Below are 11161 nucleotides of genomic sequence, written 5' to 3'. Positions count from 1 at the left end.
TAGAAAACAACCCAATTGTCCTGGAAAGGGCGTGTCATTGGAATTCCTGTGTGTCCCGGACCATCCCGGGGCTGCCGTTAGAAAGGCAGGATGGGAAGTGGATCTGGGGGTGGGCTTTGAAAAGAAGGGCAGCTAGCACTTGGGATTTGGGCCCTGAGAAAATAGATGTGTGTCTGGGGCTGCCCTCTTAGCAATGTGACAGGCTGAAAACAAGGAAGGGATCTTTTCATGCCCCGAAGACACCCAAAACAAGGTGCCACCATTGAATGAAGTCCCCGTCTGTATGATCAGACCACCCAACATGGCTGTTCTCTTGCCCTCTGTCCCTGCCTCACCTACACCCTCCTCACCTGACTGACCTTCCCTCTTAACCATAGCGGAGAAGGCAATGGCACCCCACTCCAGTGTTCTTGCTTGGAAAATCCCATGGACGGGGGAGCCTGGTGGGCTGCCGTCTATGGGGTCGCACAGAGTCGGACACGACTGAAGTGACTTAGCAGCAGCAGCTTAACCATAGAGCCTAATCACGGGGGTAAGCCTACATACTGGTTCCCGGCCCCAGCTGGCTCTCGTAATCTTTCCATCAGAACTGCTCCACCAAGGTGATTTATTAAAGGGGCAGTGCAAGGCGTGGGGCTCTGCAGGTTTCCCTGGCGACCGACAAACCCATCTGACGTCAATTCCCTCTGTAACTGGTACCCTCCCTCCTTTCCCAGAAGTAAAGACTCCTGGTGAGGTGTCTCTCCAGGGCCTTGCTTCAGTATGTAAGATCCCCCCCATCCATTAAACCATGGAGGCCTCTGTTGCTGACCCCAGGCTCTTTCTTCTGACTTGGCTGGGCAAGTACAGCGCTGGCAGGCCTGAGGGGTGCAACCCAAGCCGTCCTTTGCATCCTTGAGCTGCTGTTTGCCGGTGACGAGGTGTGGCCAGAGCAGTGCTGGCTGCAAGGCTGGCTGGACAGTGGGGCTTTTGTGTGGAAGGCACCAGAGGCTCTCAGACCTTGAGAGTTTGGGGCAAATGATGTGTGTGTGTATGTGTGTCTTTGTGACCTGGTTTCTGGTTTTATCTGCCTCTGTGTGTCTGGAGCAGGATGCGCCTGTTCCTGAAGACACGGGGGTGCGGGGGGGGGGGGGTGTCTCCGCAGGAAGCCTCTGAGTTACTGTCTAGTTTTGAAAGATGAGAGCAATGTTTTATTTGGTATATCACTTTTAAACATCTCCGTTTTGTATCTCTCATCTGCTGCTCACCACACCCTGTGAGGCAGGCAGGGAGACACCTCTATTTTCTCAGAGAGGATTGCCTCCTGTGGAGATCAGTTAGCGGGAGGCTGTCTTTCCCCTGCGGCTCCTTTCACGTTTCCACGGTCCTGGCTAGGGACGACAGGAAGGATGAGACTGAATCTGTCGAGGGGAGCGTCTTTCTAGTCCAGGGGGAAAGTCCAGCCCGCGGTGACATCCAGCATAATGTGAAACCAGGTGTGTTGTCTTAAAATATCACTGCAATAAGGGTTCAGAAAGGGATAGTCCAGGTCTTTTCCTTTTCCAAAAGAGTATTAAAACCAGCTTGTTAAGTGCCATGAAAAGGCCTCTTGAAGCAATCGAAACATCTCAGTGAAAGTAAACACAAAAATATATTGAAAATATAAACAGAGATTAGTGAGAAAGAAAAAGATACTTTGGGGAGAAATGTCGAAGTCCAAATTTAGTGCTTTGAGAAAGAAAACTAATAAAATTGAGAACTTCTGACAAGATTTATCAGATAAAAAAAGAGGGAGGGCATAATAAGTAAATAATATTGGGAATATAAAAAGGGGACATACCTGAAGGGAGAGCAGAGACCTAAATAATAGAGATTATAAACAACTATGTGCCAATAAATATTACAACTGCAGAAAATGTATTATCTATGTATCTCTCTTAGAAAAACTGACTCAAGAAGACAGAAAAGTTAAATGTCTGTAACTAATAAAGACAGGAATCAGTAGCAAAGTTTTAAGCCTCAAATGAAAATTTTCCATTTGCAACAACATGGGGGGACCTGGAGGGTGTCATGCTGAGTGCAATGAGTCAGAGACAAACACTGTATGTTATTACTGACATGTGGAGCCTAAAAAATAAACACATGAAATAACAAAACAGAAACAGACCCACAGGCATAGAGAATAAAGTCAGTCAGTTCAGTCGCTCAGTCGCGTCCGATTCTTTGTGACCCCATGAACCGCAGCACGCCACTCCCTGTCCATCACCAACTTCCGGAGGCCACCCAAATTCATGTCCATTGAGTTGCTGATGCCATCCAACCATCTCATCCTCTGTCGTCCCCTTTGCCTCCTACCTTCAATCTTTCCCAGCATCAGGGTCTTTTCCAATGAGTCAGCTCTTTGCATCACGTGGCCAAAGTATTGGAGTTTCAGCTTCAGCATCAGTCCTTCCAATGAACACCCAGGACTGAGAGAATAAAGTAGTGGTAACCGATGGGGAGAGGGAAGGGAGGTGGGCAGGGCAGGGGCAGAGGGTTAAGAGGCACAAACTCCTGTGAATAAAGTGAATAAAGAAGTATCAAGGATATACTCTACAGAACAGCAAATGTAGCCAACATTTTATTGTAACTGTAAATAGAGTATAATCTATAAAATGTGAATCACTATCTTTTTTTTTTTCATTACGTTTTGCTTTTTTTCCCATTTATTTTTATTAGTTGGAGGCTAATTACTTTACAATATGGTAGTGGTTTTTGCCATACATTGACATGAATCAGCCATGGATTTACATGTGTTCCCCATCCCGATCCCTCCTCCCACCTCCCTCCCCATCTGATCCCTCTGGGTCTTCCCGGTGCACCAGCCCTGAGCACTTGTCTCATGCATCCAACCTGGGCTGGTGATCTGTTTCACGCTTGATAGTATACTTGTTTCAATGCTATTCTCTCAGAACATCCCACCCTCGCCTTCTCCCACAGTGTCCAAAAGTCTGTTCTGTACATCTGTGTCTCTTTTTCTGCTTTGCATATAGGGTTATCGTTACCATCTTTTTAAATTCCATATATATGCATTAGTATACCGTACTGGTGTTTATCTTTCTGGCTTACTTCAGTCTGTATAATGGGCTCCAGTTTCATCCATCTCATTAGAACTGATTCAAATGTATTCTTTTTAATGGCTGAGTAATATTCCATTGTGTATGAATCACTATCTTATACACCTGAAACTAATATAATATTATAAATCAACTATATCTCAATTTTAAAAAATAAATAATAGATGACTAATGAAAGCCTGACTGTGTAGCACCGGGAACTCCAGTCTTGATGCTAAATGGTGTCCTAAATGAGAAGGAAATACAAAAAAAAGAGTGGTGTAATATATATATGTGTGTATATATATATATATATACATCACAGCTTTTGAACTGTGTTGCTGGAGAAGACTCTTGAGTCCCCTGTACTACAAGGAGATCCAACCAGTCCATCCTAAAGGAAATCAATCCTGAATATTCTTTGGAAGGACTGATGCTGAAACTGAAGCTCCAATACTTTGGCCCTGATGCAAAGAGCTGACCCTTTAGAAAAGACCTTGATGCTGGGAAAAATTGAAGGTGGGAGGAGAAGGGGACGACAGAGGATGAGATGGTTGGATGGCATCACCGATTCAATGGTCATGAGTTTGAGCAAGCTCCAGGAATTGGAGGACTGATCTCCTTTAGGATGAACTGGTTTAGTGCCCTTATAAATAACAGGAGGCCAGAGTGTTAGCTCTCTTCTCTGCCCTGTGAGGATACAAGAAGTCAACAGTCTGCAACCTGGAGGAGGGCCCTTACCAGAACCAGACCCATGCTAGCATCCTGACTCCAGACTTACAGCCTCCAGAACTGTGAGAAAGAAGTCTCAGTTGTCACTCGGTTTATAGTATTTTGTCATAGCAGCCTAAGACAAATTTATCCCAGAAATGCAAAATTGGCTCAACATTTGGAAATCAATGTCACTCACCACATTAACAATTTAAAAGAAAAAAGCACATGATCATCCTAATGGATGCAGCAAAACTTTAAGAAAACAGAGTATAAGCAAATACTTGATAAAAGTTATAGAATACTTAAAAGAAACATCATATTCAATGGAGAAATATTTAAAAGCATTTCTTTTAATATCAGTCATAAGAAAAAGAGGTCCACTATCATTTCTACTTCATATTATATAAGATCAACGTTGTATATGCTAACTGTTCAATAATAAAAGAGAAAAAATATCAGAAAAGAAGTTTTAAAAAATTGTGTAGTTAGATAGTAAATTCAAATTATGAAAACTCCTTGGTGGTCCAGTGGTTAGGACTCCACGCTTTCTCGGCCAAGGGCTGGGGCTTGATCCCTGGTTGGGGAACTAAGATCTCATACAGGCAGTATGGCCAAAATTAAATAACTTATTTAATTAAATAAGTAACTTACTTAATTAAATAATTTATTAAATTATATAAATCAAACAAATAACTTATTAAATAATAACAAATAACTTATTAATTAAATAATATTAATATTATAAACATTAATGTTATTAATTAAATAGTATATTATTAATATCTATATTAATATAATGACATTATATATTACTTATATAATTAAACATAAAATATATTATTGAATAGAAATAAATATATTATATTATATTAATTATAACATTACTATATTAATAATATACACAATATTTTAGATTATTAATATTTATATTAATTTATATTATTAATTAAACATTAAACAACTTATTAGATTATATGAATTAAATAAATAACTTATTAAATAAAATAAATAACTTATTTAATTAAATAAATAAATTCATATCCAATAGGGATTTTCTCTTTTTTAAAAGATTTTGTTTTAATGTGGACCATTTTTTGTCTTTATTGAATTTGTTATAATATGGCTTCTGTTTTACCTTTTTTTTTTTGCCACGAGGTATATAGGATCTTAGCTCCCCCAAGGATAGAAACCTGCATCCCTTCCTTGCATTGGCAGAAGTCTTAACTACGGGACCACTAGGGAAATTTCAAATAGGAATTTTCATGGAAATCAGAAGGCTATTCTAAACATTTTTGGAAGAACAAAGGATAGCCAAGTTACTCCTGAAAAGAAAACCAAAGAGAGGGATTAAGCCTACCACTTTCAGGACTTACTATAAATCCACAGGAATTAAGACGTGTGATATTAGCTCAGGGATAGATAAATTAGACCCATGGAACAGAATGGAGAGCCCAGAGTGTTTATGACATTGATTGTGGTAACGATTTCATGGGTCTGTACTTAACTCCAAGCTCATCAGGTTGTACACGTTAAATACGTGCAGCTTTTTGTAGGTCAATCATACCGAAATAGAGTGGTTTGAAGAAAAAAATAATGAGCACAGAAACATTCCCACTCTTGTAAGGAAAGCTGATGTATGTTAGAGCTGTCACAGGAGATCAGTGGGGAAAAGAGACAGCAATAAATAAACAGTGCTGGATGACTGTCAATCATTTGGGGAGGAAATAAAAATGACCCACACTTCACACCATGTAAGTCCCTTACATACAAATGAATTCCCTTCTGAGAGCACAGTCGTAAGTCCAGTTTGTTCATAAGTCCAACAAAGTTAGCCTAGGGACCCAACTAACGCAGTTGGCTATATAGTACTATACGACTGAAGCGACTTAGCAGCAGCAGCAGCAGCATATAGGTTTATAACATTTTTCACATGAATAATACATAAAAAAACAAAAAATAAAACATCTTTAATCTCACAGTATAGTACCATGAAAAGTATACTAGTACCAGCTACATCACCACTGCCTTTACATTTGCTCCCAGACATCCTGGGCTTGAAATAAAGCTACTGTACTGCTGTACTCTATAGCACTATACAGGAAAGGACACAAAAGCAGAACCCTTTGTAGAGGATGCACACACATGTAGGCCAGACACGTGAGCTCACTTATGTGACTGGACTTGTGAACACACATTTGCATCTTTGAAAGTTCACAACTTGAAGGTTCATATGTGGAGAGAGGACTTACTGCACAAAAATTCAGTTCCAGATGAATCAAGAACTTAGATGTGAAAGACACAACTTTAAAAGATACAGGACTCCCTTGGTGGTCCAGCGGCTGACTCCCCACCCCCCCCAGGGAGGTGGCAGGAAGCACAGGTTTAATTCCTGGTAGAGGACTGCCTGGTGGCTCAGATGGTGAAGAATCCGCCTGCACTGCGGGAGGCCTGGGTTCAGTCCCTGGGTTGTGAAGATCCCCTGGAGGAGGGCATGGCAAACCACCCCGGTATTCTTGCCTGGAGAATCTCTATGGACAGAGGAGTCTGGTGGGCCGTAGTCCATGGGATCACAAGGCCTTGGACATGACTGAGCACAGCATACAGAGGAAGTTCTGCATACTGTGCAGTCTGGCCAAGAAGAAAAGAGAAAAAATTATATATGTATAATAAAAATATAAAGATATAGAATTTAATAACTTGAGGCAATGAATTATTAAACACACACAAAAGCACAAAATCAAAATACAATTTTTTAAATAAGATCAATCTGACAATGTTAAAATTTAGACCAGTTCATCAGAAGAGACTAGAAAATATGGACAGGGAAGCTTTAAACTGGGAGAAGGAAATTGTACCACATAACCAGCAAAGAGTATGTATTTAGACTCTGGAGGACTTCCCTGGTGACCCAGTGGTTAAGAATCCGCCTGCCAATGCAGGGGACTCAGGTTCCATCTCTGGTCTGGGAAGATTCCACATGCCATGGGGCAAGTAAACTTGTGTGCCACAACTACTGGGCCTGTGCCCTAGAGCCTGCATTCACAACACCTGAAGCCAGCGTGCCTGAAGTCAGTGCTCCGCAACGAGAGAAGCCACCGCAATGAGAAGCAGCAACTAGAGAGTGGCTCGCAGCAACTAGGGAAAGCCTGAGTGGCAATGAAGACCCAGTGCAGCCAAAAATAAATAAAAACGAAAGTCTTACTTAAAAAATAAGGTCTCTAGAGTCTGGAGTCTGTATCAAAAGCTACAACTACTTAGAAAATGACATTGCAGCAAAAGATAAGTACATGCATTTCATAGAAGAGATACCATGAATGGCCAAAACGTCTTTGAAAAGATGTTCAACCTCATTAGTAATTAAAGAAATGGACATTAAAACTAAGATAAAATAACGTTATGACTACCAGATGGGCGAAATTTAAAACCTGAATATACGAAGGGCCAGTAAGGCTGAGAAACAATGGGAATATGCATAGGCCATTGGTGGAAGTGTAAATTGGTACACTCGCTTTGGGGACATATTATTATACCTGTCTGCCCTAAGAAATCTGACTCCATTTCATTCTTAGGGAAAGAAAGCCTTACACAGTCTCAACAAGAAAAACATCATTCTAATAGCCAAACCTGTAACAAGTAAAACAAACAATCCAGCCCTAAAGCCATGAAGGGAGAATAAGATCTATAGTCTATTACACCTTGAGCTGGCTTCTTTTTAGTTACAATCCGGTTGAGCGTTTTAAAAACAAAACAGTCCCAATTAAAACATTTCAATTGTAAAATACACCCTAGACTTCAAACTTTACACAAAAGAAAAAACAATAACCAGTTTTTTTCTGAAATTATTTAACTAACCAGCCCCTAAAATAATTAAAACCCCCATCAACTTCACACAGAACTGCTCAATAAGGAAGATTAAGCCATGTAAATAAGGGTAACAAACATACACTTTCACATTAATCATTTGTGATTAGAAAAGCTGGATTTAGAAAAGGCAGAGGAACCAGAGATTAAATTGCCAACATCTGCTGGATCATCAAAAGAGCAAGAGAGTTCCAGAAAAATATCTACTTCTGCCTTATTGACTATGCCAAAGCCTTTGACTATGTGGATCACAACAAACTGTGGAGAAATTCTTCAAGAGAAGGGAGTACCAGGCCACCTTACCTGCCTCCTGAGAAATCTGTATGCAGGTCAAGAAGCAACAGTTATACATGGCAACAGACTGGTTCCAAATCATGAAAGGAGTAGGTCAAGGCTGTATATTGTCACCTTGTTTATTTATTTATTTATTTATTTATTTTTAATCTTCCAAACCATGTATTTTGGAAAGGGTTAAACTACCTTGTTTATTTAAAATATACAGAGTAAACCATGAGAAATGCTGGACTGGATGAAGCACAAGCTGGAATCAAGACTGCTGGCAGAAATATCAATAACATCAGATAGGCAGATGACACCACACTTACTGGTAGAAAATGAAGAACTAAAAAGCCTCTTGATCAAACTGAAAGAGGAGAGTGAAAAAGTTAGCTTAAAACTCAACACTCAAAAAACGAAGAAAATCACAGCATCTGGTCCCACCACTTCATGGCAAATAGATGGGGAAACAGTGGAAGAATTTATTTTTTGGGAGGCTCCAAAATCACTGCAGCCATGAAATTAAGAGACACTCGCTCCTTGGAAGAAAAGATATAAGCATCCATCTAATAAAAGATGCACTTTTTCCAATAATCGTGTATGGATATGAGAATAGAAAGCTGAGTACCAAACAATTGATGCTTTTTAACTGTAGGGTTGGAAAAGACTCTTCAGTCTCTTAGGCAGACAAATCAAATCTGAATTTTCATTAGAAGAACCGATGTTAAAACCGAAACCCAATATTTGGACCACCTGATATGAAAAACTGACTCAACGACGTACGAGCTGATTAAAATAAGAATAAAAATAACAAGGATATACTTTCACCCCAATCATCGGAGGTTACATTACAAACTCACGGAAAACAACACTTTTAACAAACTTCTTTTCACTCACCAGGTAATAAATGATTCTCCGACTCTGCGACCCCATGGAGGTGCGGATTGTCATTTCCCTTTCCAGAGAAATCTTTCTCATTTAAAAGTCAAATCCGAACTTAGCCACACTGCAAGAAAGTACTTTATGCTCTAAGACATCGAGATAAGCCTTCTTACAACTTCTATTCTAATGAAGAATAAGTCTTTCATTAACCAGTATAAGTAGCCTTGCCGAAGCAAGGCCTCAAAAAAATTAGTTTAAGACTCAGAGTTGTTCCTCTCCACGGAAATCTTTAGTAAAAGGCGAAAGATTTATACGATCTGAAGAGAAACCAGAGTATAACCTAACCCTGCGTAATTCACCTCTCGGGTAACAGAGACTCCTAGATCAGTGATAGTGACTAGTTAACAACGAGAGCCAGTGCCTGAACAAAAATTTCTAGATTACTCTGTAAACAAGGGTCTAATTTCAGAAGACATAGGTTAAAGAAAATTTGAAGTTTTATCATTTTAAACGTGTTCCGTGTGCAGGGCACGGTGGGTATGCAAATAAGGCAAGTGGGCGGCCTTCCAGCTCCGGAAAGCTCGTCTTCACGCAGCGCTCCTGTGTCGTCACTAGGAGGCGGAGCGGCGGACGGGCTGGCTGGCGGCCACTCGGCGCACGGAGCTGAGACCCAACTTTTAGATGTTTTGTATACGTGTATGTCTGAGTTTGATTTCTGTTCAAGACTTCGCTGTTACATTGAAAAAGAAAAAAAAAATAGCAAGCGATTGGCACAAAATTCATGACCGTGGTTTCTCCCTTCGGTGGATTAAGGGTTTTCAAACTTTGACAATTTCCTTTTTCTTGAACTGCGTGGTGGGCGCACAAGTGTTTTGTCTGTTTGTACCGTGCACGTCCAAGATGTACACTCTGGAATATTCTGCCGTATGAGAAAAATTCATAGCCGTGTCCTGTTTAAAATTGGAGCTTTGGATATTCCCAGGGGGTCCAGCTCTCACTCCCCGCTGGGTCCTTTCCTGGTAGGGGAACTAAGATCCCTCAAACTGCGCAGGCCAAAAAAAAAAAAAAAAAAAAAGGCGCTTGCCGCGCAGGGCTTCAGATTTCCTGCCTCCTGCCTCCTCACCTGATGCTACTTGTGGCGATGAAATCTTGTTATTTCAGTTTCAGACCTCGAGTCTCATCTTATCTAGAAGACAAACCAAAAATCCCCATGAGCTGTACTCTCCTATGCAGTGCTCAGGAACACGCGCCGCCAGTCGCCTTAATGATGGTGGTAACCGAAAGTCTTGGGAAAGGAAATTGCAGTTCTTTTTTTGATTCTTTTCTGGAGGCTGCATCAATATTCCACTTCCCAACTTTGACGCCTTCTCTGAGTTGTCATGTTTGGTTTGCTAGTTCTTCTGTTCACAATACATTTGCCATTATATTTGATTTAAATTTGTCGAAAACAGCTTTTGGGGGATATAATCCACTTACCACACAGTTCACCCATTTAAAGTGTACAACTAAGTGGCTTTTATGAGGCTTCCCTTGTAGTTCAGACGGTAAAGCGTCTGCCTACAATGCGGGAGACTGGGGTTCAATCCCTGGGTTGGGAAGATCCACTGGAGAAAGAAATGGCAACCCACTCCAGTACTGTTGCCTGGAAAATCCCATGGACGGAGGAGCCCGGTAGGCTACAGTTCATGGGGTCGCAAAGAGTCGGACACGACTGAGCGACTTCACTTCACTTCAAGTGGCTTTTAGCATATTCAGAATCATGCGATCATTTCCACAATGTAGTGGCGCTAGGGGTAAAGAACCTGCCTGCCAATGCCGGAGACTTGAGAGACTCAGGTTCGATCCTTGGGTCGGGAAGATCCCCTGGAGAAGCAAATGGCAACCCACTCCAGTATTCTTGCCAGGGGAACCCGGGGAACCCCATGGACAGAGGAGCCTGGTGGGCTACCGTCCTTGGGGTTGGGAAGAGTTGGATACGACTGAAGTGACTTGACAGGCATGCACACAACAATGGTGTTTTTGTTTTGTTTTGGCAGGTCTGTGAACCATATGGGATCTTGGTTCCCTAACCAGGGGTGAAACGTGAGCCTCCTGCAGTGGAGGAAGGGAGTCCTAACCACTGAACTGCCAGGAAAGTCCCCACAATCTAGTTTTAGGGCATTTTCATCAACTCCAGAAAGGAACAGTTCCCATTAGCAGTTATTCCCCAGCTCTCCCACCCCCCAGCCTCTGCCAAATAGTAACTACTTTCTGTCCCTGGTGGCTCAGAGGTTAAAGCATCTGCCTGCAATGCGGGAGACCCGGGTTCGATCCCTGGGTCAGGAAGATTCCCTGGCGAAGGAAATGGCAACCCA

General features: G+C 41.5%; 1 non-coding gene across 1 annotated transcript; it reads right to left on the bottom strand.

The window, feature by feature from the left end:
- Positions 1 to 9027: 9027 nt before the first annotated feature.
- Positions 9028 to 9144, bottom strand: LOC139035816 (U5 spliceosomal RNA). Its single transcript, XR_011488520.1, has one exon. It is a non-coding gene; the product is annotated as a U5 spliceosomal RNA (small nuclear RNA).
- Positions 9145 to 11161: the final 2017 nt, after the last annotated feature.

Source organism: Odocoileus virginianus, chromosome 6, assembly GCF_023699985.2.
Source record: "Odocoileus virginianus isolate 20LAN1187 ecotype Illinois chromosome 6, Ovbor_1.2, whole genome shotgun sequence".
NCBI lineage: Eukaryota > Metazoa > Chordata > Mammalia > Artiodactyla > Cervidae > Odocoileus > Odocoileus virginianus.
The sequence above is the reverse complement of the archived record's forward strand: the minus strand, read 5'-3'. Positions and strand labels throughout refer to the sequence as shown.